The 27890-nt window shown below is 39.7% G+C and overlaps 1 protein-coding gene across 7 annotated transcripts in view; it reads right to left on the minus strand.

The window, feature by feature from the left end:
• Positions 1 to 27890, minus strand: part of PAG1 (phosphoprotein membrane anchor with glycosphingolipid microdomains 1) — a 203795-nt gene that overhangs the window by 70624 nt on the left and 105281 nt on the right. For 5 of the 7 annotated variants that reach the window (XM_023545818.2, XM_064267868.1, XM_003408362.4 and 2 more), the window contains one exon: positions 20165 to 20258. The gene's annotated coding sequence lies outside the window, so the exon portion shown is untranslated. Of the gene's footprint in view, positions 1 to 20164; positions 20259 to 20585; positions 21535 to 21560; positions 21666 to 27890 lie in introns of those variants that run through there. The other 2 variants (XM_023545820.2, XM_023545822.2) reach the window with 2 other exon arrangements.

Below are 27890 nucleotides of genomic sequence, written 5' to 3' on the forward strand. Positions count from 1 at the left end.
TTGCGAGCCTGTAAGACTTCAGGTGCTACTCACCAAACTAGGATGGAGAACATTATTTTTCTGAAATATGTTATGCCAATTGGCTAAGTTGTCCCCTGAGGCTATAGTCCAAAGCCTCCTGACCCAGTAAACCAATCCTATGAGTTGTTTAGATATGTCTAGGAAGCCTCCAAACCTGTGCCCCTTATGTGGTTTGTTCTTTGTGTGGACATACATGCAGCACACACAGGCATGTACATACATATGCCTACAGATACATGTATACACACACATGCATCTACTGTCATATGACTTCCCATACACATATATGCACCCATATCTACCTACACAACCACACTTTTTTTTACTGTTGTTACAAAATTTATATGTTATAACATTTACTGAAATTGTCCCTTTTTCTCATGTACTTGTTAGTGTCTTTATTTACCCTGGTCAAGTTGTGCTGACTTCACCCATACTTGGGATTGCCTTTCCCATCACCAAAAGTAACAAATGTCTACTATCTAGAAAGTGATTCCCTCTCCCTCTCCCTCCCATAAAAGAACTGCACTTTGTGTGTGCATATCTATCCTTTACTTTTTACAGTAACAGGATCATACAATGTTTGTCTTTTTTGTGACTGACTGATTTCACTCAGCATAATGTCCTCCAGATTAATCTATGCCATGTTTTGCAGACTTCATTATTCTTTACAGTTGTGTAGCATTCCACTGTATGTTTGTATCACAATTTGTCTTTCCATTCATATGCACTTAGGTTGTTTCCATCTTTTTGGTATTACGAATAATGCTGAAAAGAACATAGGTGTGAATATGTCTATTGGTGTCACTGCTCTTATATCTCTAGGATATACACCTCGGAGTGGGACTGCTAGATCATAAGGTATTTCTATTTCTACATTTTTGAGGAAGTGCCATACTGTTTTCCACAGTGGTTGCACCATTTTACAATCCCACCAGCAATGTATAAGACTTCCAACCTTCTACAGCCTTGCCAGCATTCTCAGTCTGTAGGTTCTCTTTTTATTCCCTTGGTATTTTCTTTTTTTTGGAGGGTAATTTTTTATTGTTATAAAAATATAGCTAGCACACAAACACAAAACAAACCAGTTGCTATTGAGTCAATTCATCAACAACATGTTTGCCGTTTCAGCATGTTTCACATGTACAATTCAGTGAGATCAATTACATCAACTATGTGCAACCATCACCAGTATTCGTTGCCAAATTTTTCATCACCATAAACAGATACTTGATGCTTCCTAAAGAATGATTCTCCTTTTCTCCCCTCCCTCTGGACCCTGGTAACCGTTACTAAACTCTGTTCCCTATACATTTATTTGCTAATTCTAGGTATTAGGAGGGTACTTTTTTTTTTTTTTAATAATTTTTATTGTGCTTAAATGAAAGTTTACAAATCAAGTCAGTCTCTCACATATAAACTTATATACACCTTACTACATACTCCCAATTACTCTCCCCCTAATGAGACAGCCTGCTCCCTCCTTCCAGTCTCTCTTTTTGTGACCATTTTGCCAGCTTTTAACCCCCTCTACCCTCCCATCTCCCCTCCAGACAGGAGATCCCAACAGTCTCAAGTGTCCACCTTGGTAAAGTCTTTTGAGGAACATAAATATTTAATTTTTAGGAGGTCGCAGTTGTCTAATTTATCATCTGGCACTTGTGTATTTTTAGTTTTCATTTTTTTTACCCTCCCATCTCCCCTCCAGACAGTAGATCCCAACAGTCTCAAGTGTCCACCTTGGTAAAGTCTTTTGAGGAACATAAATATTTAATTTTTAGGAGGTCGCAGTTGTCTAATTTATCATCTGTGGCACTTGTGTATTTTTAGTTTTCATAGGCTATTTTATGCCGACAATTAGGTCCTCTAGTTTCAACTCTACGTTTTCTTCCGGGAACTTTATAGTTTTAGCTTTAACATTTAGGCCTTTCATCCATTTTGAGTTAGTTTTTGTGCATGGTGTGAGGTATATGTCCTGTTTCATTTTCCTGCATATGAATATCCAGTTTTGTTAAAGAGATTGTTTTTCCCCATTAAATGGACTTTGGGTCAAAGTGGATGGATGGATTTACTTCTGGGTTCTCAATTCTATTCCGTTGGTCTAAGTGTCTGCCATTGAACCAGTACCAGGCTATTTTGATTACTGTGGCTGTATAGTAAGTTTTGAGATTGGGAAGTGTGAGGCCTTCTACTTAGTTGTTCTTCTTCAATATTGCTTTAATCATTAGGGGCCTTCTTCCTTTCCATATAAAGTTGGAGGTTAGTTTTTCCATTTCATTAATGAATGTTGTTGGGATTGTATTATATCTATAGATTGCTTTTGATGGTATCAACATTTTATAATGTTACAAGTCTTCCAATCCACGAGCATGGAATGTTTTTCTATATGTGGATCTCTTTTAGTTTCTTACAGTAGTACTTTATAATTTCCTTATATAAGTCCTTTATATACCTGGTTAGGTTTATTCCTAGGTATTTTATCCTTTTGGGGGCTACCGTAAATTGATTTCTCGATTTCCTTTTCAGAGTCCTCTTTTTTAGTGTAGAAGAACCCAACTGATTTTTGTGTGCTGAGTTTGTACCTGCCTCTTTGACGAATCCTTCTATTAGTACCACTAACTTTCTTGCGGAGTCTCTATATATAGGATCATGCTATCTGTGAATAAGAATAGTTGTACTCCTTCCTTTCCAACTTGTTTCCCCTTTATTTCCCTTTCTTGCCTTATTGCTCTATGACTTCCAGTACAATATTGAATAAGAGTTGTGATAAAGGGCATCCTTGTCTATTTTCTGTTCTTAAGGGGAATGCTCTCAATCCTTCTCTGTTGAGAATAATGTTGGCTGTTGGTTAATTATGTTGAGGAATTTCCCTTCTATTCCTATTTTGCTGAGACTTTTTTTTATCAGGAAAGGGTTTTGGAATTTATCAAATGCCATTTCTGCATCATTTAAGATGATCACATGATTCTTTTCTTTTGTTTTATTTACGTGCTGAATTACGTTGATTGATTTTCTAATGTCAAACTATCCTTGCATCCCTTGTATGAATCCCACTTGATCACGATATATTACATTTTTTTTTGATATGCTGTTGAATTACGTTCGCTAGAATTTTAATGAGAATTTTTGTGTCTATATTCATGAGGGATATTGGTCTGTAATTTTCTTTTTTAATGGCGTCTTTTCCTGGCTTTGGTATCATGGTTATGTGGCCTCAAAAATAAGTTAGACCCTAGCAAGTGGCCAAATAAGATGCATCAATCAGTCTCAACCCACCTGGATCGAAGGAGAATGAAGAACACCAAGGACACAAGGTAATTACGAGCCCAAGAGACAGAAATGGCCACATAAACCAGAGACTACATCAGCCTGAGACCTGAAGAACTAGATGGTGCCCAGCTACAACCGATGACTGCCCCGACAGGGATCACAACAGAGAACCCCTAAGGGAGCAGGAGAGCAGTGGGATGCAGACCCCAAATTTTCATAAAAAGACCAGACTTGATGGTCTGACTGAGACTAGAAGGACCCCAGTGGTCATGGCCCCCAGACCTTCTGTTGGCCCAGGACAGGAACCATTCCCAGAGCCAACTCTTCAGGCAGGGATTGGACTGGACAATGAGTTGGAGAGGGAGGCTGGTGAGGAGTGAGCTCCTTGGATCAGGTGGACACTTGAGACTACGTAGGCATCTCCTGCCTGGAGGGGAGATGAGAAGGTAGAGGGGGTTAGAAGCTGACGAAATGGACACGAAAAGAGAGAGTGGAGGGAGGGAGCGTGCTGTCTCCTTAGAGGGAGAGCAATTGGAAGTATGTAGCAAGGTGTACGTAAGTTTTTGTGTGAGAGACTGAGTTGACTTGTAAACTTTCACTTAAAGCACAATAAAGATTAAAAAAAAAATGGAAGGAAGAAAGGAAAAAAAATGAGTTAGAGACTATTCCTTCCTTTTCTATGTTCTGGAATAGTTTGAATAGAATTGGGTCAACTCTTCTCTGAATGTTTGGTGAAGCTGTTTGGGCTGGGTTTTTGTTGTTGTTGGAATTTTTTTTTTTTTTAATGACACCTTCAATTTCTCCTTTTGTTATGGGTCTTCAAATTTTCTACCTCTAATTGTGTTAAGTTTCGGCAGGTAGTGTTTCAAAAATTTGTCCATTTCTTCTAGGTTTTCAAATATGTTGGAATACAATTTTTCGTAATATTCTCTTATGACCTTTTCATCTCAGTTGGTTTTGTTGTAACATCATCCATGTCATTTTCTTATTTTGGTTATTTCCATCTTTTTTTTTTCCTTTGTCAATTTGGCCAGTGGTTTGTCAATTTTATTGATCCTCTCAAAGAACCAACTTCTACTCTTATTGATTCTACTGTTTTTCTGTTTTCTTTTTCATTTATTTCTGCTCTGATCTTTATTATTGTCTTTCTTCTTATGACTGTGAACTTATTTTGCTGCTCCTTTCCTATTTGTTTGAGTTGCTGGGTTAAGCTATTGATTTTGTCTCTTTCTTCTTTTTTAATGTGTGCACTTGTTGCCATAAATTATCTTCTGAGCACTGTTTTTGCTGTGTTTAAAGATTTGGGTATGTATTTACATTCTCATTTGACTCTAAGAATTTTTTTTACTTTCATTTTTAATTTCTTCTGTTACCCAATAGTCTTTAAATAAGGTGTTAATCAGCTTCCACGTATTTAATTTTCCTTCCTTGTTCTTTGTTACTGATTTCTAGTTTGACAGCATTATGATCAAAGGAAATGCTCTGTATTATTTTGATGTTTTGGGATTTATTGAGGTTTGCTTTGTGGCCTAAAATATGGTCTATTCTGGAGAACAATCCATGTGTGTTAGAAAGGAATCTGCACTGTGCTGCTGTTGGGTGATGTGTTCTGTATATATTCATGAAGTTGAGTTGGTCGATTGTATTATTTATACCTTCTGTATCTTTGCTGAGTTTCTTTCTAGTTGTTCTGTCCATCATTGAAAGTGTTGTGTTAAAGTCTCTTACTATTACTGTAGAACTGTTTCTCTTTTCAACTCTGTTAGAATTTGTTTTATGTATTTGGAGCTCTGTCATTGGGTGTGTAATTATTTATTATGTTCATGTCCTCCTGGTGGATTGACTCTTTAATCAGTATATAGTGCCCTTCTTTGTCTCTTATAATGGATTTTGACTTAAAAGTCTATTTTATCAGGTTATTATTGCCACTCCTGCTCTTTTTTGGTTACTGTTTGCTTGATATGTTTTTCCTTCCTTTGATTTTTAACCTATCTATGTTTTTGTGTCTCTTGTGGGCAACATATTGATGGGTCATATATATTTTTTTTTAATCCATTCTGCCACTCTGGCTCTTCACTGGTGCATTTAAATGCTTTACATTCAGTATGATTATGGATAGGTATGAACTTACAGCTACCATTTTGTAATGCCTTCTTCTTTGTATGTAGTGTTAATGGTTTCTTTGTTTCACTTAATTTTCTGTGCTGAGTTCTTTTTATAAATTTTCCTTTCATATCTTTTGTTGTTTTGCGTTTACTGAGTCTTTTTAATTTTCTTCTTCTTTATTTTGGTGAGTTGTTATTGTTGTTGTTAGGTGCCATCAAGTCGGTTCCGACTCATAGTGACCCTATGTACAACAGAACGAAAACACTGCCTGGTACTGTGCCATCCTCACAATTGTTGCTATGCTTAAGCACACTGTTGCAGCCACTGTGTCAATCCATCTTATTAGTTTCTTTCTCTTTTTTGCTGACCCTCTACCAAGCATGATGTCCTTGTCCAGGGACTGAACCCTCCTGACAACATGTCCAAAGTATGTAAGACATAATTTCTAAGGAACATTCTGGTTGTACCTCTTCCAAGACAGATTTGTTCGTTCTTTTGGCAGTCCATGGTATATTCAATATTCTTCTCCAACACCACAATTCAAAGGCATCAGCTCTTCTTTGGTCTTCCTTACTCATCATCCAGCCTTCACATGCATAGGAGGTGACTGAAAACACCATGGCTTAGGTCAGGCGTACCTTAGTCTTCAAGGTGACATCTTTGCTCATCAACACTTTAAAGAGGTCTTTTGCACCAGATTTTCCCAATGTGATGCATCTTCTGATTTCTTGACTGTTGCTTCCATAAGTGTTGATCATGGATCCAAGTAGAATGAAATCCTTGACAGCTTCAGTCTTCTCCATTTATCATGATGTTGCTTATTGGTCCAGTTGTGAAGATTTTTGTTTTCTTTATGTTGAGGTGGAATCCATACTGTAGGCTGTGGTCTTTGATCTTTGTCAATAAGTGCCTCAAGTCCTATTCACTTTCAGCAACCAAGATTGTGTCATCTGCATAATGCAAATTGTTAATGAGTCTTCCTCCAGTCCTGATGCCCTCTTCTTCTTCATATAGTCCAGCTTCTCAGATTACCTGCTCAGCGTACAGACTGGATAGGTATGGTGAAAGGATACAACCCTGACAAACACCCTTCTTGACTTTAAATGACGCAGTATCCCCTTGTTCTGTTTGAACTACTGCCTCTTGATCTATTTACAAACTTGGTGAGTAGATTTAGTAATTTTCCTTGTGGTTACTCTGAAATTTACCTTTATCTTCCTAAGTTTAAAACAGTCTATCTTGATAATATCTTGACTTCCCCTCCATATAGAACTTATATAACTACACCATTTATTCCCCCTTTTTGTTTGATGTGGACATTGTTTACAGACTGACATCTCTGGTTCCCTGTTTTCAGTTTTGCAGCTTTATTTTACTTCTGAGAATTCTTTATCTGGGTTAGTATCTGGGTGATGCTGTCATGTGTCTCAATTTCAAGTTGTTATCTGATGTCATTAGTTCTCTGTCCAAAGGAGTCTCTTTAATATTTCTTGTAAAGTTGGTCTGGTTTTTACAAATTCTCTTAATTTCTGTTTACCTGGGAATGTCCTAGTTTTGCCATCATATCGGAAAGACAATTTTGCTAGATATACGATTCTTGGTTAGCAATTTTTTTTCTTCCAGAGTGTTATATATGTCATTCCATTGCCTTCTTGCCTGTATGGTTTCTGCTGGGAAATCAGAGCTTACTCTTATTGGTACCCCTTTGTAGATGATATTTTGTTTTCACAAGGTACTCTTTTGGTGCCTTTTGTGTTCTATCCTGTATGGGGTTCATTGAGCTTCTTGGATGGAATCCTTCTCGTCTTTCATATTAAGGATTTTTCTGCCAATAAATCTTCAAAAATTCTCTGTAATTTTTTCTCCTCCTCTTCTGGAATTTCTCTTATGAATAAATTATCTGATAGTGTCCCACATAACTTTTAAGACTTTCTTCATTCTTTTTTTCTGATTGTTCCTCAAACAAAGTAGTATCAAGGAATTTGTCCTCTATTTCACTGACTCTTTTGTCCATTGATTCAGCTCTACTTCCTTTATCTATTTCTGATATTTTACTGTTAATCTTTTGGATTTCTAGTTGTTTTTGTATGGTTTCTAATTGTCTATTTTGTCATTACACTGTTTTCCTGAATTCTTCTACAGTTTTATCTGTGTTTTCCTTGATCTCTTTGAGGATCCTACATATAAGTATTTTCAATTATTTATCAAGTAGTTCTATTACCACTTTTCTTCAGGAAGGTTTTCTGTCCTCTTATTTTGCTTACTTGTTTGAACCACCTTATCCTATTTCTTCATGTGATTTGTTATTGTCTGCTGTTTCCCAGGCATTAAGATTTAATTAATTTATTTATATATTTCTTATTGACTGTTTAGTGCTGATTTGTTTGTTTGTTTTGCTTTGATGTATAGGAGCTTCGTTTCTTCTTTTCTTAGAATCTCTTCCTGTTATTTTAATTGCTGTTTTGTGGTTATGGTCTCTGTGTGAATTTGGTATCTGTTGCCTGGGCATGATTTCCTCTCACTAGTGAGTACGGTGGGTCACACCCATGTGTGAGTTGTCTGTGGACTGAATGGAGATGGGAGAGTAGATTCTTTCCCTGATATTGAGTGATAGTGTTGAGTGGTCATGGTCCCTCCACAGCCCTTGTGGGAACATGGAGTCCTTCTGGATTGGTGCTAGCAGTTAAGTGTGCTCTCTGGAGGTCAGGGCAGGATGTCTCTGTATCCACTGAGGGTGTGCTCCCCAAATGGACAGGGTAGGCCTGCTGTGCATGCACAAACTGGCATCTCGGTAGGTGGTGGGGTATCAGGCATTTCAGTGCAAGTGAAGACGGCCTGTAGTAACTGTTTCGGTTTGGGATATGGGAGGATGCTGGATGAGGGCACTGGGATCTCCTGCTCATTGTTTAGCAGAGGTACAGATAGAGCCTGGCAGGATGTGACTTGTGTTGCTGTCAAGGTGATGTGTCTGGACAGTCACCAGGGCATGGATGTAGGGAGCATTCTTGCTAGTTGGTGGATGTGGCACTGTGTGTACACATTACCAATTTCCTGGTGGGTTGGGGAGAGGGTACATGACTCACTGGACATCGGGTGGCTGTCACAGGTATTTGCACCACTGGTTGCTGGATAGGTGGGGGGGAGGGGGAGGCTGGGCGGGGGAGTCCGCAACCCTCTGGTCACCAGTCTGGCAGCAGGAGTACATGCTGATAACCATCAAGCAGGTGGGGCAGTGCAGGGGTGGGTGGAACAGGCACAGGCCTCCAGTGGCAGGACTGATAGCACATGAGGGTGTGCAGCGAATCAACTGGTGGGGGTGAGGAGGGCACATTGCTGGTCACTGGGAGGGTGGGTGTTGAGGTGGAGGGGAGCGTGTTCCCCAAGTCTTTGGTATGGGCACCAGGCCACTCTTTGCAGAGTGTAGCCAGCAATCAGGGCCTGACCCCAACCAAATACAAGGAGGGAGCACTGTCCAGATGCCAGCTGGGTGGGAGATAAATAGCTGCCACTTCAAGGATCCTCCACTCTACCAGTGCCATCTACCCAAATGATCAGGATCTGCACTGGTGAGTAGTTTTCTTCCTATTTTCTGGCTCCCTCCCTGCTCTATGGTTGCCTGGATTCATAAGGCTCTCACCTGCCTTCCTGCAATTTCTCTCCTTAGAGCCAATTCATGTTCTGCTCACTTTGCTTCACTCTGGGTTTGTCTACATAGTATCTCTGTCTCCTCTTGGGGATTCCATGAAGTTGCCTTCCTATGCTCCTCACCAATATTTTCTCCGTTTATCATAATGTTGCTTATTGGTCCAGTTGTGAGGATTTTTGTTTTATGTTGGGTTGTAATCCATACTGAAGGCTGTGGTCTTTGATCTTCATCAGTAAGTGCTCCAAGTCCTCTTCACTCTCAGCAAGCAAGGGTGTTATCTGCATAATGCAGGTTGTTAATGAGTCTTCTTCCAATCCTGATGCCCCATTCCTCTTCATATAGTCCAGCTTCTCAGATTATTTGCTCAGCATACAGATTGAATAGGTATAGTGAAAAGATACAACCCTGACACATACTTTTCCTGACTGTGAACCACGCAGTATCTCCTTGTTCCATTCGAATGACTCCCTCTTGATCTATGTACAGGTTCCTCATGAGCACAATTAAGCATTCTGGAATTTCCACTCTTCATAATATTATCCATAATTTATTACGGTCCACAGTCAAATGCCTTTGCATAGTCAATAAAACACAGGTAAGCATCTTTCTGGTATTCTCTGCTTTCCACCAGGATCTATCTGACATCAGCAACGATATCCCTGGTTCCAGGTTCTCTTCCGAATCCAGCTTGAATTTCTGGCAGTTTCCTGTCTATATACTGCTGCAGCTGCTTTTGAATGATCTTCAGCAAAATTTTACTTCTGTGTGATATTAATGATACTGTTCGATAATTTCCACGTTCTGCTGGACCACCTTTCTTGGGAATGGGCATAAATATGGATTTCTTCTAGTCGCTTGGCCGGGCAGCTGTCTTCCAAATTTCTTGGCATAGAAGAGTGAGCACCTCCAGCACTGCATCCGTTTGCTGAAACAACTCAGTCGGTATTCCGTCAATTCCTGAGGCCTTGTTTTTTGCCAATGTCTTCAGTGCAGCTTGGACTTTTTCCTTCAGTACCATCAGTTCCTGATCATTTGCTACTTCCTGAAATGGCTGAACATTGACCAATTTTTTTTGTATAGTGACTCTGTATTTCTTCCATCTTCTTTTGATGCCTCCTGCGTCGTTTAATATTTTCCCTGTAGAATCCTTCAATATTGCAACTCGAGGCTTGAATTTTTTCTTCAGTTCTTTCAGCTTGAGAAATACCGAGCATGTCCTCCCCTTTTGGTTTTCTATCTCTAAGTCTTTGCACATGTCATTATAATACTTTACCATCCAGGATACTGCATTATATTTAGTTTGCTATAGTTTCAAACCATGATTTTTCCTCTTATGCTTTGTCTTCTGAATTCTGAATTACTTCAACTGTATGTGCATGTATGTGTGCGTGTGTGTGTGTGTACAAGAGATAGAAAAAGAGAGGAAATACATGAATACCTCTTTTCTAGTATTCAGCCAATTAAGGGCAAAATCCTACAAACTACTTTTCTCATATTCCTTAATGTAAAAGAAAAGGGCATATGCTAATGAAATAATCCTGTTTTAATTATGAGAAAAACACTGGATATGAGGGAGGTTAGGTTGAGAAGAATCTGACTTTTGGAGAGACCTGGAAACATGGATTAACAAAATCTAAAAAGCAAGATATGGAGCAGAGTGGAGGGAGAATTTAGAGTCATAAAAGGCAGTTCACTCAGAGCCATAGTAATACAGAAAACAAAAGGTCACACTACACAATTTGTCCTCATTTACTTTACATTTAAAATCTACCAAAATGCAGGGACAGTTTCCTTGCCAATATTTGTATAAAACAATTTCCAAACAAGACTGATTCATCTCATTCTGAAATGAATTGTTAGATCACAACAGAGAATGTTGAAGCATTTGCATCCCTATAGGAATGCCAAACATTTTACTCTGCCTGATGCTGTACTATAAATAGAGAAATTTAAATGCTAAAAATGTTCTCCAAGTTGCCCAACATAGTTCTTTAACTTCAACTTCTAGTAACAAATGACTGGCTCTTCCGAAGTTTGAAAATGAAAGCTATTTACAATTTATTGAGAAATGTGGTAGCTTACATTAACTTTTGAAATGTAAAAGATATTTCATTCATGTATTTTTTTCCTTAGACTATCTCTACTGAAATGCTTCTTTGGACATTTACTAAAGTTTTAGTAAATAGTAGTTACTTTGATGACAGGCGGGTTTTTAAGTTAGTAATTGCAACAGCCAAACAACACTAATATTACTGGAAAACAATGATGCTGATTTAAATCATCTGGAAATTGGTTACCTACATTTGGATGTTATACTGGATGTAAAAATTATTTACTGTAATAAAAATAAATCAATAGTGAAGTCAGAACTTGAAAATGAATAAACCCACAAAACACAGTGGTACAAATAATGTCCCAATGTTCAAAAATATATGGAAATTAAACTATAAGAAATTTAAACTATGACTTTTGTTTTATAAACAACAATAAGTAGGGGAAATGCCTCTGATTTATGATGGATATTTCAGAAGAGCTCAAATATCTATGTATACTTTGCAATAAGAGAACATAAATAGTGTAGGGATTTGTAAAACACATTTAAGGTTGGCATTCATTTGAAGAGGTGATCCCTGATATTCACTGACAGCTAGGACGGGAAATGGCAGAAGATGCTTAAATGACCTGTATAGAGCAAGGCAGGGCAAGAGTGACTTTACAGTATTTTCTTTTAATCAACTGACTATACCGCTGGCCTTTAGTCTTCCTTCTGGAACACACCATACCTTGTATTACCCAATTATCAATCATCTATTCAAGAATAGCAAGCTTCCCTTTAAACTGAGTAAATAATTATTGCAACATCTTTTCCTGGCTTCATCCTCTTTCGACTTGCGTAGTTATATTCTTGCAAACTCCCAATGGAGATACTCTAATTATTTTTAAATTTTTATAGTACATAAGAAAGAAGTGTGTTACATAAAATGATTTGATTTTGGATTGTTATTATGAAAGACTGTATTATCAAGTTCATTTAAATAGAAATTTAATAATTCTGTTAACTTTTTCCTATTTTATAAGTGATACGCTATTTCATTTACTTTAAATTCATTACATAATAAAATGCATGACTTACAAAAAAATTTTTTTAAATGGTACATTGGTATATGCTTGGTTAAAAACTAAAAAAACCAAACCCAATGCCTTTGAGTCAATTCTGTCACTTAGCGACCCTATAGGACAGAGTAGAACTGACTCATAGGGTTTCCAAAGTTGTAATTTTTTATGGAAGCAAACTGCCGCATCTGTCTCCTGAGGAGTGGCTCGTGGGTTCGAACTGCCAACTTTTTGGTTAGCAGCCCACCACTTTAAGCACTGCCCCACAAGGGTTACTCATATGCTTGATTAGGGGGACCAAATATGTAAATTTCAAACTACATACATCATACTATAAAAAACAGACATAAGTTATTTTCATTAACTAATGTTTGGGTATCATGCATTTTGGACAAAAATAATCTACCTGAAACTATTTTTGTGTTTAATTATAAAATAATGAGATAAGACAAAAAGTTTTGGACTGCTGTTTGCATCTCTCTGTAATTAATATATTGAGTGTATGGAGGATAATCGTTTCTGATAAGTTTTTAAAGGTTCTCTATGGTTGTCACTAGTTTCTCTTTTTTAATATTGAATATAATGCCATAAAAATACCCAAATAGGCTATTGGGTTCCCTGTGAGTCAGAATCAACTCGACAGCAACAGGTTTTTTGGTTTAATAGGCTAATATAAAACTTTAAAAATATATTTGCATATTTGTTATTTACAAAAATAATAATACAACAAACACCCATGTAACCACCACCCAACTAACGTTTTAGGAAATAAAACATTACCAATACTATGGACACTATAGAAGAATTTTGACCAGATGACTATAGCTTATAAATCTAATGAAGATCATTTCTGAGATATCTGTCAAACTCAAAACATCAATGTTTCTTATGCTTACTGTCTTTAACCAATTATCAGTTATAAGTATAAAGTAACAATACATGGCAAATTATAAAAACAAATTAAAACCATCATGGCAGCTTTCACTGTGTAAGTCATAAGCATGCTTACTCATTTGATTGTCTTCACATACTCTAAGAGGTTCTCAAGCAGTATTATTTTCCTTAAAAATATTTAAATAATCATTTAATTTATTAATATTTTAAAAATAGAACTTGGATTTGAAGCCTTTACCACCTGAATAACGTTACACTCCTGGAACACCTCTGAATCCCAACGATTTGTGAAATAGCTGCGTAAACTCGGATCCCTGACGAATGACAAGACATTAGAGACGAGTGGAAGAAAAGGAATAGGGATCCTGGAAACAGAGAACAGGTGTAAAGATGTACCCGCTACACCTGGAGAGCAACTCAGACTTTAGCCCTCCACGTTGTGGAGAATACCCTGGAGTCCAGAGAGTCAAGATCCAGTCATCTCTGCATATACTAAAGCATGCAGCGAACATATAACGGTTCAATAAATGAGCCTGATGCAGCCACAGCTATCTATGAAGTACAGCTATCGAGGTTCCAAATCTCTTCAGTACCATCTTGCCACAGAGCCAGAATTTCCACCTAAACCACCAAAGGGCCACAGAATTAAAACTGTGGGAAAAATTTGGTCTCATAACTGGGAATAGTTGTTTCTCCTAGGAAAACCTGATTGTTTTTAGCTTACAACTGTGACTCATGAAGTTGTGATTATAGTTCTCTTTTGAAACCATTCATTAGAAAGCAGAGAACAAAACTTTTGGCTTCTCTGTATTGGAGAATACTCTGAGGAGGACCTCATGGATTCATTTGGTATATTAAGCTCCCTCCTCCTTTCATCTTTCCTACCTTGTATTCCCTGTGCCTCATTTTATTCAATCTAAGGAGCCCTGGTTGTACAGTGGTTAAAGCACTCGGCTGCTAACTGAAAGGGGGTGTTTTGAGCCCACCTGCCACTCTGCAGTAAAAAGATGCAGCAGCTTGCTTCCGTTAAGATTATAGCCTTGGAAACCCTATGGAGCAGTTCTACCTTGTCCTTAGGGTCACCATGAGTTGGAATCGAATCGACAATGGCAACAGGTTTATTTATTTCTGTTTGTTTATTTTTAACTTGGAGTCCCTGGGAGGTGCAAACAATAAGCTCAGTTGCTAACCAATGGTTGGAGGTTTGAGTCCATAAGGAAGGAAAGGCCTGGCAATCTGATTCCCAAAAATCAGCCATTGACAACACTATGGAGTACAGTTCTACTCTGACACACATGGGGTTGCCATGAGTTGGAAACAGCTTGATGGCAACTGTTTTTTTTTTTTTTTTTTTTAACTTACTCTATAATGATGCATTGTATATTGTTTCTGGTTTTTAAAGTCCTTCTGGAATAAGGTGGAATACAAACAGTCATCGGCTTATAAAGATGAAAAGAGCTTAGGGGTAATCCAGTCCTATCCTCTGTATTTTACAGATGAGAAATCATGCTCCAAGGTTTCAATGACTATTGGTTTATAGATGGGGGGGGTATTTAGGGAGCTTGAATGCAGTTTTCTGATTTTTCCCCAATATGGGGCCCTCCTATGACTTTAGATTCTCTTGCCCCCCTTGTTCTTAAGGTAGCATTGCCCAAGGGATGTTGACAGATGTTTACCCCTGGGGGTGGGGAGGGGGTGCTTCTTGTCCCATAAATTTGGTAAAGGTCATACTCTACATCTTACCTTGGAGAGTCATGAGATACATCAGCATTTTAAAATTCCAACAAATCCTTCATCAAGTAAATTGATTTAACTTTGTTTAACCCATGCCTCCCAAACATGGCTGGTCATAAGCAAAACTTTTTTTCTTTTCTCTTTCAGAGGAATGTCAGGAGTGGCGGGGCAGGGAGTAGGGGAGGGGAGGTACCACACTTTAGGAAGTACCAGGTTACAGCAAGTCCACCAGAAGGCAACTGTTTAAATCTCTGTGGTGGGTGGGAGAGAATGGCCAGATGCCCATTACACAGTCACTTCAGCCTGGATAGTGGCTGCTTTCAGCATTGGCAACTGCTGGCCTCAGGGCCCTCATACACCAAAAGGTAAGGACCAATCCAAACCAAAGAGGTGTGAGAAAGAGGCACAGCAACCACACTTGGCTTTCTTCCAGGGGCGCTCGGTGTGAGCCTGTGTAAGCATGGAGCCAGGGAGCACCCTGACAGCCATGGAGTGAGGTGCCTGCCATTCTGTTTGCCTCACAGCATCCATTCGGTACCTACTTCGAATTCTAGTAAATGTCATCAGACAAAAGGTGTAGAGTTCCAAAAATAACAATTTAACATGGTGTGTATACCTCTGTCGGGGAGGCTTGTATATTTATAGACCCCAAAGGGACCTGATAGTGAAGCCAGCTCTGATTGGCTGCAGGAAGCCCTAACCACGGGACTCTGGAGCAGACGGCCTGGGCACTAACATTGTCTCTACCCTCACTAGCTGTGGGACCTTGAGTAAGTTACTGTCTTAGTTTTCTAGTGCTGCTATAATAGAAATACCACAAGTGGGCAGCTTTAATGACCAAAAATTTATTTTCTCACAGTTTAGGAAGCTAGAAGTCTGAATTCAGGGTGCTGGCTCTAGCGGAAGGCTGTCCGCTCTGGGGGAAAATCCTTGTCTGTGCTTCTCAGTGTTCCTTGGAGATCTCCATGTGGCACTGTCTTTCCTCCATTTTTGCTTCCTTGTCTCTGTGTCTAATCTTCCTTTTTTACTTTTTATATCTCAAAGGTGATTAGGTTTAAGACACACTGATATGATCTCAGCAACATAACAAAGAAAACCCTATTCCAAATGGGATTACATCCACAGGTATAGAGGTTAAGATTCCAACACACACTTTTGGGGGACACACTTCGATCCACAACGCTTAACTTCTGTGAGCTTTAGTTACCTCTTCTGTAAAATGGGACAATAATAGTAACTGTACCTTGTAGGATAGTTAGATGGATTAAATGGGTTAATATTTTCAAAGTGCTTAAAACAGTGCTTACTTCACAGTGAGGAAAATATAAATATTCATTAAATAAAAATTTGTCATTAAGCACTTAACACCAATTTTCTGCTGTTGGTATACATTTCTTTTCATAATAGACAAAGACAACATATAACATTGGTGAAAACAAGTTCCCTCATCACCCTTCATTTTAAAGAAAGACTATCCTGCCCAGTTCTGTTCTAAGGCTACCCATGAGTCCAGCTGGGCCACCCTGCCTTTCAGGGGTGCACGCGGCTGACATAGCTGCCTGCAAGTTCCCACTGCTTTCTGGAGGGCTGTGGCTGACATGATCTGTAGAGCTGAGTTGTCATTAAAAAACAAAAACAAAAAAACCCATTGCCATTGAGTGGATTCTGACCGACTCATAGCCACCCCATAGAACAGAGTAGAATTGCCCTATAGAGTTTCCAAGGAGCACCTGTGGACTGGAACCGCTGACCTTTTGGTTAGCAGCCGCAGAGTTTAACCACTACACCACCAGGGTTGCCATTAGTGCATGCTAATGATCAGGCCTTGTGTACAGTGGTTGCCAGGGATTCAAACAGAACAAGAACAAGGAGACAGGACTGAAGGCACGGCTGCCAGTCACAGATGGCCCTGTAATTACCCTGCCAACGGCATCTTCCCAGGGCTCCTTGTCCCACTTCCACAGACAGTGCCTCAAAGGGGCTTCTGAGGGGAGAGTCGGAGCTGGCTCCTCCTTGCCTTGTCTCCTTCCAGAAGCCTTAACTCAGGTGTTAAGAAGAATGAAATACAAATGACTTTAAAAATAGACAAATTAAAACGCGCCAAATGAAACAGTAAGGGAAAGAGTTTGGTAAAGCCTTGGTTAATTTTTCTAGCTTGTTATTTGCTTGAAAATACCATCATATAAACCCATTTTAAAAGACTGTAAAGCAAACACATTTTAAAAGACTGAGAAATTAAAAAACAACAATGCAGTAAATGAATCTGAGTAATGCCTCAAGCAGTAGAGTAAAAGATCTGTTTAGTTGTATAAGGCTAATTCTTAGGTTACCTGAGAAGCTAAGAAGGATGAACAATAATCTATTGTATATGGATACTATTACCATTATAATTTTTGAAATCTCATAATTTATATTGTATAGCTCTTTTTCAGCTCTAGCTAGAGAAATATGAGGCATGGTTGGTCCAGTGACACAATTCTTGCCTTGCATGTGGGAAACCCAGGTTCGATTCCTGGCCAATGCCACCTCATATGCAGCCACCACCCGTCTGCCGTTGGAGGCTTGTGTGTTTCTATGATGCTGAACAGGTTATCGTACTAAGATGGACTCGGAGAAAGGCCTGGTGATCTACTTCTGAAAACGAGCCAGTGAATACCCTATGGATCACAGTGGTCCGATCTGCAACTGATCATGGGGATGGCACAGGACCAGGCAGTATTTCGTTCCATTGTACACGGGGTTGAAAACCCCAGGCAACACCCCTTCCCTCCCTGCCCCCCTTCTTTGTCTTGCTAACCACAAGCTTGTTTTGAGCAACATTTTTCAGGAAGTTGCAGCTAGTGGCTCCATCCACTGAACTAGCCCAAGCTACACCTTGAAGCATGCACAGATTGAAGAGATCACGTCCTTCAACCCACCCCGGACCCGACTGTCACCGGAAAGAACGATATTTCCCAGCCCGTGATTTCACCCTATTCCGTTTCAGAAGCGAGAGGTCCCACTACACGCACATGCGACGGAAGATGATTTAATATCCAGACCTCCAAGTATGGGCATGGGAGGACTAAGGGCAGAGAGTTCCGGGTACCAAACCCAACCCCAGACGCCCCTGGAAACAAAAAGCTCCCCAGTCCCTTGGATGGTGAGCACGTGGCCTTATGGTCACTAGACCCCACGTTGTTCCTTGTCTGCGCAGACAATAAATTTCCACTTTCTGTTTCCCTTGCAACTGGTGGTGTGGTGTTTGTCTTATTTTGATCGGCTAATAGGACAGGACAAGAGCTCTCATTCAGTTACAGGGTTACCAAGAGTTGGGGTGACTCGATGGTAGCTAACAACGAGAAGCATACACACACACACACACACATACACACACCACACGAAGCCCCCATGACCCTGGGACTAATAGGGACCATTCCAGTGTGTGGTCCCTGTGCCTGGGGAGAGGTGGGAGACAGATGAAGGCAGAGTTTCAAGAAGCAGAAAAACCCAGTCTCAGGCTTAGGTTTATATTTACACCAGTTCAGTTTCCAACATAGGGTTTGAATGTTGCTTTGAACATTTATTTTTACTGTTGTTGCATTTTAAGTTCCGAATGCTTGGGAGACAGCCTCTCACATTGTCCCTAGCAGTGCACCCCTTTCCTCAGGGCACATCTTTGAAGGCGACTTCATTTCTCCTTATCTTAGGCAGCACACCCTTGCGTCAGTGAATTACCAGGTGACTTGCAGAGGTTATTTTTCTTTAACACCAACACATGAATGCTAATGTAAGACAGACAGATGTGGAAAACAATAGGGAGCCGATAACAAAGCCGGTCTGGTGTTCTCACAAAGTAGCTTTCTAAATTTTCATGATTTTAATTGGTGCTACTACAGCCTTTAAATAGGTATACTGTTCTCTTAAAGACTTTTTTTCATGTAACACATGAATAATGCCATACTAAAGAAAATATCATTTAAAAGGAAACTATTTCTTGAAGTTATGACTTGCATCTACAGTAATGAGATCCAATTAAAGTATATATATTTTAAAAAACCCTCTAAGCTGATCTATTGCTTAGAATTTTGAGATTCATCACCGCTCTGCTATTTCCCCATTCTGTATGCACAGCACAGATTCCTGCCAAGGCTATTACAGAGAACAAACAATGTCTTCTCTGTCAGAACAGAGAATGAATAGTATCACGAAATCCTCCTCTAATGTACAGCCTACGTTTCCTCCATCCCCACCCCCTCAGAAGAGAATAACCAGGATGAGGACTGAGAGGGAAAGCCCCACTCTCCTTCTGCCAAACTGAAATCACATTCTAGAACAATATGGACTAAGGAATGTCAACTGTATATTAACTTCTAAACGTAGAAAGTTGACAAGCTTATTTTCTTTTAAATGGGGTCCTACATTTTTGCATTTCAGTGTGTATGTGTACACAAACATCTTTATCAGGAAGGAAGGAGGAGGAGTTTCATCCGATACAATTTCAGGGCTTAGCAAAAGAGCTTCTAGCTACAGACCGAGTGGCAAAAGGGGAACTTCATAGAAATGACACAGCAGTTCATGTTTAAAACACTGGCAGCTAATTCATGAATGCTGATGCTGACTCTGTATCCAGCTTCTTCTTTTGAGCCTTTATTCCCGCTAAGCTCATGATTCATAAAGAAAGCGCCTGCGGTTACTCCTCCGAAACGTACAGTATGAGGCTGACAGATTTCTCTTCGGAGTCTCTCCCTCCCTTTCTCTTTCTGTCCCCCACACACACCTCCCCTCCCCACAAAAGAGGCATCAAAGACATGATCTTCCAAAACAAGAACTTCATGAAGCATTTGTCCCGAACCAATAGAAGACTTCCTTAGTAGGTATTTTCAGAGAAGTGGTATGTGGATTTCTTTAAACTCATCCATATATGTAAGTCTTAATTGGTGTGAAGTATTATGATTGGGGTTTCTCTTTTCTTGTGACATCAGAACAGCACATATTTTATTTTAACCTCTAAAATCAATTACACAAATCATTCCTCATAAGAGAAATGCTATTTTTATAATCAAGCCACACTGACTTTTGTTTTTGTTTTCATGAGTATCTGAGAGAGATCAACATAAAGAAAGAAACGTAGCCTCCCCTTTCCTCCCTTCTTCTTATATATTTTTAGTATAGTACAGTTCAAAGAGCTCCCAGATGTGGCTGGTATTCTCCTGGTAACGCATTTAGAAGAGGCTGCTGGATACCCAAACAGCTCTGTTTTCTTCTCTCTTCTCCCTCCTTCTCTCAGATTACTCTAGGTTTGTATTGGACGGAACACAGCTAAACTTTTGTGTAGTACCACTGCAGCTTCCAAATTCTAACGATGTGTTCCCTTATTATCACTATGGTAATATTTACCTTGGAGAAATGTCCGAAAAAGTATTCAAAGTTCTAGCAATGTCTTCCCCCTTTGAAATGTTACTGTTGTAAGAGTTCTCTCTTCTTTCTTGGCCTATAACCAAAGAGAAAGAAAGTTAGAAAAGAAGGCAGATGGAGATAGACTGTGAAAGTTACTTTGTCCAGTTCACTGTAAACATGTTAGCAAATTCATGCTAAACATCGAACTTTATATTCCTTCTATATTCCTGAACAAAGCAAACTGCAAAGAAAAGGCAAAACTACACATAGTATTAAATAAATTAAAGCTTTGCTCTAAAATGACCGTCCAGTTAATGTCCAATCAAATGCAATTCAATTTACTTGATTTTCCATTTCTTTATTAGCTTAATGACAAATCCATGTATTACTCTAACGTACCACCCAAAAAAAACAAACAAACCTGTTGCATTAAGTTGATTCCAGCTCATAGCGATCCTACTATTAAAATTCATATGACATATCTTGAACTTGAGATAAAACAAGTGATTTATCTGAAAAGAACATTTATACACTTTGGTAAGGTAAAGCTGTGATTCAATTCTGAAAATTTCTTATTAAAAGAAACTGGTGTTGGTCATGTGGATAGTGCAACCTGAATGTCAGGGAGATCTAATTCCAAGTCATTCCTTCATCTATTCCATGTAGAAATGGGGAAGATGGGCAGAAATGGAGTAGACTACCGGGACGGATTCTCTTGTTCTCCCAATTCATCACTGCTCCTTAGCCCTGACCCTATCTGGGCTCTGCTCTATTTTTGGTGCCCTGTCCTTTCTCCATCTCCCTTTCCTCTCTAGTTTTCTTCCTGTCCTCTAAAAAATACCTCCTGTATTGAACATCTACTTTATGTAAGACACCATGATAGGTACTGTGTGACAGGGAGGAGAGAGGGAATGGAATGAATGAACGAATGAATGAATGAATACGTGTTTATACTCTAAGGAGAATATACTGGTTTTTGACTAAGATTCGGAGCTTCTCAATCGTTTAAACAGATCGAGGTACAATTCCTCATCTTCAATATCAAACACTGAGTAGGATATGACCCTTCTGGAGTTGCATCATGGAGTCCATAGGTGGTTTAAACTATTAAGCACTCGGCTACTAACCGAAAAGTTGGCAGTTTGAACCCACCCGGAGGTGCCTCAAAAGAAAGGCTGGTGATCTACTTCTGAAAGATTGCAGCAATTAAAAACCCTGTGGCGAGCAGTTCTACTCCAAAACACATGGGTCAGAATTGACTCTACAGCAACTAGTTTCATTTGTTCTTTTGTTTTGAGAGTTGCATCTATGGGTGTTCTTTTATTAGGACCATATTATCTTCTTCGGCTGAGTGTTGCTTTCTCCCGTGGCAGAGTCAGCAGATTATTTATATTACCTTGAGGTGTATCTATTGTTCCCTTGACAGTTATCAAGTGAGGAACAGCTGCCTTTTGTTTGCTGCTGCATTCAGGTGCATTATTATCTTCATTTTTTAATAAGTCTAAAAAGATCAGAACAAGACACACAATCATGGGCTGTCTTCCTCCAGCCCTACTCGAGATCATTCAACTGTCAATCATGTAAACTAAGAGGACAGGGCTTCGGTGGGTGAAGGGCGTGACGGAAAAGTGCCTTTCCCGAGCCACCTTTCTACTCTTTCATTGGATTTCAAATCAAATCTTCTTCTGAACCCTGGGAATACAAAAATACTTAGATGTGGATTCAAACTGTAAAGTTCTCCACTTCCCCACGTTGTCATGGTCAATCCCAGATAACTCTCCTTAATTAGTTGGAAATATGTGCAAGATTTGATGAGCAAATTAAACTGGTTCACTAAAAAGAAAAATAAACATTTTTCTTAAAGTGCTAAATATGACCAATGTGTACTGTTGTTGTTGTTGTTAGATGCCGTCAAGTCGATTCCGACTCCTAGCAACCTTACAGGACAGCGTAGAACTGCCCCATAGGATTTCTAAGGAGCCACTGGTGGGTTTGAACTGCCAACCTTTTGGATAGTAGCCATAGCTCTTAACCACTGTGCCATCAGGGCTCCCAATGTGTATTAGAAATAGTGTATCTAGATTCCCTCTCTCTATCACCAATATGAGTTGAGTCTAATTTGAAAATTGAACATGTGACTTAAAAATATGAACCTTGAAAACATCATGCTAAGTGAAAGAAGGCAGTCACAAAAAACTCACATATTACATGATTCCATTAATATGAAATGTCCAGAACAGGCAAATATATAGAGACAGAAAGTAGGTTTAGTGGTTGCTTAGGGCTCAGGTGGGGATAGGGAATTGGGAGTGATAGCTAAGTGGTGCCGGGTTTCTTTTTAAGGTAATGAAAATTTTCTAAAATTGGTTGTACAACTGTTAATACACTAAAAACTATGAATGTACATTTAAAATGGATGAATTATATGGTATATGAACTGTATTTCAATAAAGCTGTTACCAAAAAGTATTCCAAGAAATGTGGACTTTACAGTGCCATTCCTTTTCTAGATCAGTCTTAAACGATATGGGAAACCCAAGTGTAACGGTAGCTGGAATTACCAGAGTTGTTGCACTGAAGCAGGATGGCCTGGCTCCAGCGCAAACTATTATGTCCCGACTAAGACAATCACAGTAGACTTTCACTCAGAACTGAGAGTATGGGCCAGATGTTCCTTCAGGTGCTGTTTTATTCTCCTGACTATCTCTAAGTGCCAAAACCGAAAAATCAAACCTACTGCCATCAAGTTGATCCTGATTCATACCCTATAGAGTGGAACTACCCCATCGGGTTTCCAAGGCTATAAATCTTTATGGAAGCAGACTGCCACATCTTTCTCCCGCAGAGCAGCTGCTGGTTGCCAACAGGTGACCTTCTGATTAGCAGCCAAGTGCTTTAACCACTGCGCCACCAGAGCTCCTTTCTAAGTGTGGACAGCAGTTGTTCACTACAAAGGATTGTTGATCCAATATAATTGAAATCGTATGCTTTCAATGTTGATTTCTTTATTTACTGAATGGAATTTTAGGACTTCTGAAAACAGCTATCTACTCAAATATGACCACTCTACTCCCACATATGGGGCAGTGGTGGGGCAGTGGTGGTTCAGTGGTCGAATTCTTACCTTCCACTTGGGAGACCTGGGTTTGATTCCCGGCCAATGCACTCAAGGGCAGTCATCACCTGCCTGTCAGTGGGGGCTCGCATGTTGCTGTGGCGCTGAACAGCTTTCAGCGAAGTTTCCAGACTAAGACTGACTAGGAAGAAAGGCCTGATGATCTCCTTCTGAAAATCAGCCAGTGAAAACCCTATGGATCACAATGGTCTGATCTCGTCGTGCATGGGGTCGCCACAAGTCAGGGGCTGATTTGACGACAGCTAATAACAACCACCCCACATACACTAAGTCAGTAGAATACCAAGCTCAGTACTGTTTCTTCTGCACCTATTTCATTGACAACTTTTATGAGGATTGTTAGAAGGTTCTCAACACTGATGACAATGTTCACATGAAGGCCCAAACAAGTGAACTCTAGGACTTCATGGTGCATTTTACATAACTAACCTGGAAGCTTGTTCTGGCTCAAGTCATTTAGAGGAACTGAAATTGAGCTCAATTTCTGGGCCACTGGGACCCTGAGGGATGGGATATGTACCCGACAGATGGCTTGGTCCAAGCCCCAGCTGGCGTCACTGAGGAAAGGATTAAGGAGAATTGTGTTTTCCTCAAGTCATGTCCTTATAGTCCCTTTTAGGGAAGCGGTGATGATATTGAGACGGTACCTCCCTGCTGTCTGGGCAGATAAATACAGGGATTTAATAGCACATATTTGAGCAATCCTACTCCAAATTATTTTTTATTTATAAAAACTATACTTGGAGGCAAGATATATACTCAACATGAAGCTAGAATCAAGAAGGTCAATCATCAAATCTCAAATTTAACAGAAACTTAAAGATCACCTATAAATCAATCCCACTTGATGTTTGAACACTTTCTCAATGTCCCTCACATCCAGTACAATGTCAAAAGGGCTGGGTTAAATCTAACAGTTAAAAGTACTGAGCACTGCATGAGTCACAGTGCCTAACAAATAATAGTCACTCAATATATATTCACTGATCAGGTGAATTAATTTAAATAAAACCAGAGTAGACATGAGGATGTTGCTATAACAAGCTGCTCTACCCACAGTCCCTGAAGAGAGAAAGGAGTAGGATTATAAGTAGCTTATGATCGGCATACTTGCTGTCACAGCAATATTTCACACATGCAAATGTCATCCAAGTAAATACTATCCTTTACCCAGGTTGCAATAGAAGCAAACCAATAAATAAAACTTAGATCTGCTAATCCAGCCTATGGTAGGTTTCCTTCTGTAACGAAGGGCTTTCTCTAGCCTAAGAAATCCCTTTCTGTCTCTGGGAAGCTCTGTTAGATTTCAGCCAGGAATAGGGAATGTTCTCTACCCCAGTAGCTTCAATCTGGTTTGAGTCTTGATTCTAACCTGTAAGAATCTGCAGAGCAAGACCAAAGGTTTCCTCCACATGGCAACCCTTCAAATACTTGAAGACCCCTATTTAAACAAGTCCCTCTTGCCTTGATCTTGAGCCTCCTCTTCTCCACTTCCAAAATATAGTTTTGAGTGCCATCTGCCATCAAAGGGGCAGAAAGCCTATAAGAAGAAGGAAGCTGGACCCTGAATAGGCTTGCTCACAAGGACAGAGCAGACTGAGAGGCTGCTCCAGTTACAAAGTTCAATTTAGGAGAGCAGGCTAGCAAGCCAAGCACAACATCCAACAGAATGGTAAACTCAACCTGATTTAGGAAATAGTTTTTACCTCGGTTTGGAGTGGAACTCTTGGTGCCATATTATGGCAGGAAGGCAAAGCTATCACGGGCGAGTAAGAGTCTGGTGGTACTCAGGAGTCAGGAAGGTGGTCTGTTACCTTCCTGAAGGTCAAATCACAGCAACAAAATCTGGTCACTGGGCAGTGACTTAGGGTAAGAGCCACAATTCTCAAGAAGACTGCTTGGTAAGACCAAGACAGACTATGGTATTCAAAGCAGATACCTAGTCCCAGACACTTGGATACACAGGAAAAGAAAGAGCTGAAACTTGAAAGTTCAAGCGGTGAGTATCATGTGTGCCTGGTCATTACTCCTGAGACATAGGATCCTGTATCTGAAGGAAAATAAAGGCCACTTGGGATGCAATGGTTGTCATCCACCAGTAGTGGTAAGTACTAGGGCAATACAATTCTCAGCACTGGAGATGAAAATTCAAAAAAGAACTTCAGTTAGCATTTACCCAAATCTACCATGAGCCATCAGACATAAACTATGACGAGTGATAAGCTCCACTGGGTTATAGGGTAGGTTTAAACAAATTAAGTATTTCTTGCTTTAGAGAGAATAAATTCAGATTTGGAGAGGAAAAGATGATGCATATGCAAGAGGATTACGTGGTGAAGAAATGAAGAAGGCAGAAGGGGAGAAGTTGGGAGCTGGCACTTTCATTTATTGGCTATTTTCTTCTAAATGATTGACCTCAAAGGCAATTCACCAGATAGTACTTGATCAGTACACAGTAGAGCAGGACTCTTCTCCTAGTCTGGATACAACACTTTTATTCAGACAACCTACAATAACAGAAGCTTTTACCAGCTACATTATACCATTTACATACATGGACCTTGTACTTGACAAAAATTAAATCTAAATCTCTTTCAAATATGATACTGTTAAGCTGCATTTCTTCCTGATTGTCCTTCTGTAATTTAACTTGGGTGGAAGGGTTTGCTTACATTGATCCCTGTGCAATTTCTGCTTCTTAGATTTGGGTCATTGCCTCAACTGTCAAGGTGTTCCTGAATTCTGTCTCTGCCATTTATTACTTAAGCTCTCTTTCCCCAGCTCTGGACCGTGCATTTATAGTTTTACCCAAGTCTGGCCTGATGTTGACTAGGACAGGATTAAGTTAAAATATAAGAAACCAGCCTCCAGGAATAGAGCAATTTATTAATCAGCTCCCTCTGGATATATCTACCAAACCAGTTACTATTTCAGCTAATTATACACACCCACCAATTGTCCAAATGATGAATGTTAGCAACTTGATATATTTTTACTAAAAAATCAAACATATTCATAAGCTAGCACATTATTTATTACTCCATCTGAATTTGTGATGAGTTCAATACATTATCAAAGCATAGAAATTTCTTTCAATTATCATTTCAATATTCAGTCTTTCACAGTAATCATGCAAGGAAGTGATATTACATATGTTTAATTAAAGAGGTACTAAAGACAACATATGGGGGCATTGGTGGTTCAGTGGTAGAATTCCTGCTTCTATGCTGGAGACCTAGGTTCAATTCTCGGCCAATGCACTTCCTGCATAGCCACTACCCATCTGCTAGTGGAGGCTGCTATAATGCAAAGAACATTAGAAGCCCATTCATTTTCCAGATCAGTCTTAAACAAATATGGGAAACCCAAGTGTAATGGTAGATGGAATTACCAGAGTTGTCGCACTGAAGCAGGATGATCTGGTTCCGGTGCAACTATTCTGTTCTGACTGAGACAACCGGAGTAGAATTTTACCCAGAGCTGAGAGTACGGACCAGATGCTCTTTCAGGTGCTCCTTCATCCCTGTGACTATTTCTAAGCGTAGACAGCAGTTATTCACTACAAATGATTGTTGATCAATAATCATTAATGATTACTGGCCTAATAACCCTCTGGACCACAACAGTCTGATCCACAACATATCACAGGGATTGCACAGGACTGAGCAACGTTTTATTCTGTTGTGCATGGGGCTGTCATGAGTTGGCAGCCAACTGAATGGCAGCTAACAACAACAATAAAGGCAATGCGTATGGGCTATGATGAATGCTGCCATATTGGATAAACATAACTTGCAATACCTCCTTCTCCTTCTACCTAGAATCCTTGTTTTCCCATGGCTGTACTTTCTCCCCTTGCTCAGCTCCCTCTTGCTTTCTGGCCTTTTTTTTTTTTTTTTTTTTTTCCTGTTTCTCCCAGCCAAGCTTCTCATGTTTTCCACCCCCAGCTGCTTCAGCTCACACTTCAGCCTTCCTGGCATTTACTGTGTTAACAGCTCTAGCCTTGCCGCCATCTGATGTCTCCCGCTTCATTTTACACATACTCTAGCAGCTGAAATCCCTGATGTATGCCAAAGCAACCGTCCATTAAGAGAAGAGTGTTTTCTGGGGCTGTTATTTTCCTCACTGAGAACAGAGAAATTGGAGAGGCAAGAAAGGCTAGCTCAGAGAGGTACCCAAAAGAAGTCACTGTGAAGATATGATGTAGGCAAACAAACAATAAAAGAGAAATCCCATTTTTTCTTTTTGTGTAAACATCAGAGAGATTATGACACTGGGAAAATAATTCCTTCTGAAAATCCTCTCCAACGGTGCCATTTAATGGAAATAATTCCCTTTCCATGAGAAATTTATTTTTCTTGAATTTTAGAGACAAAAATCCTCCTGCACGTATCCTTATGGAATGAAACCCTTGAGAGTCGGAACTCGACAGGACTGCCTTGTTTTTCTGGGTCTCGAAAGTTTTCTGGCTCTGACAGGGTACAGGCTTACCATTTTTCTCTTTCTTGTTTAGTGGAAAATATTTGAGTGTTTCCTTCTCTGAGAGGTTTCTGCCTTACACAGGTTCTGGCTTTTGCAGGTTTTACTATC

This window comes from Loxodonta africana, chromosome 14 (assembly GCF_030014295.1).
Source record: "Loxodonta africana isolate mLoxAfr1 chromosome 14, mLoxAfr1.hap2, whole genome shotgun sequence".
Classification (NCBI taxonomy): Eukaryota; Metazoa; Chordata; class Mammalia; order Proboscidea; family Elephantidae; genus Loxodonta; species Loxodonta africana.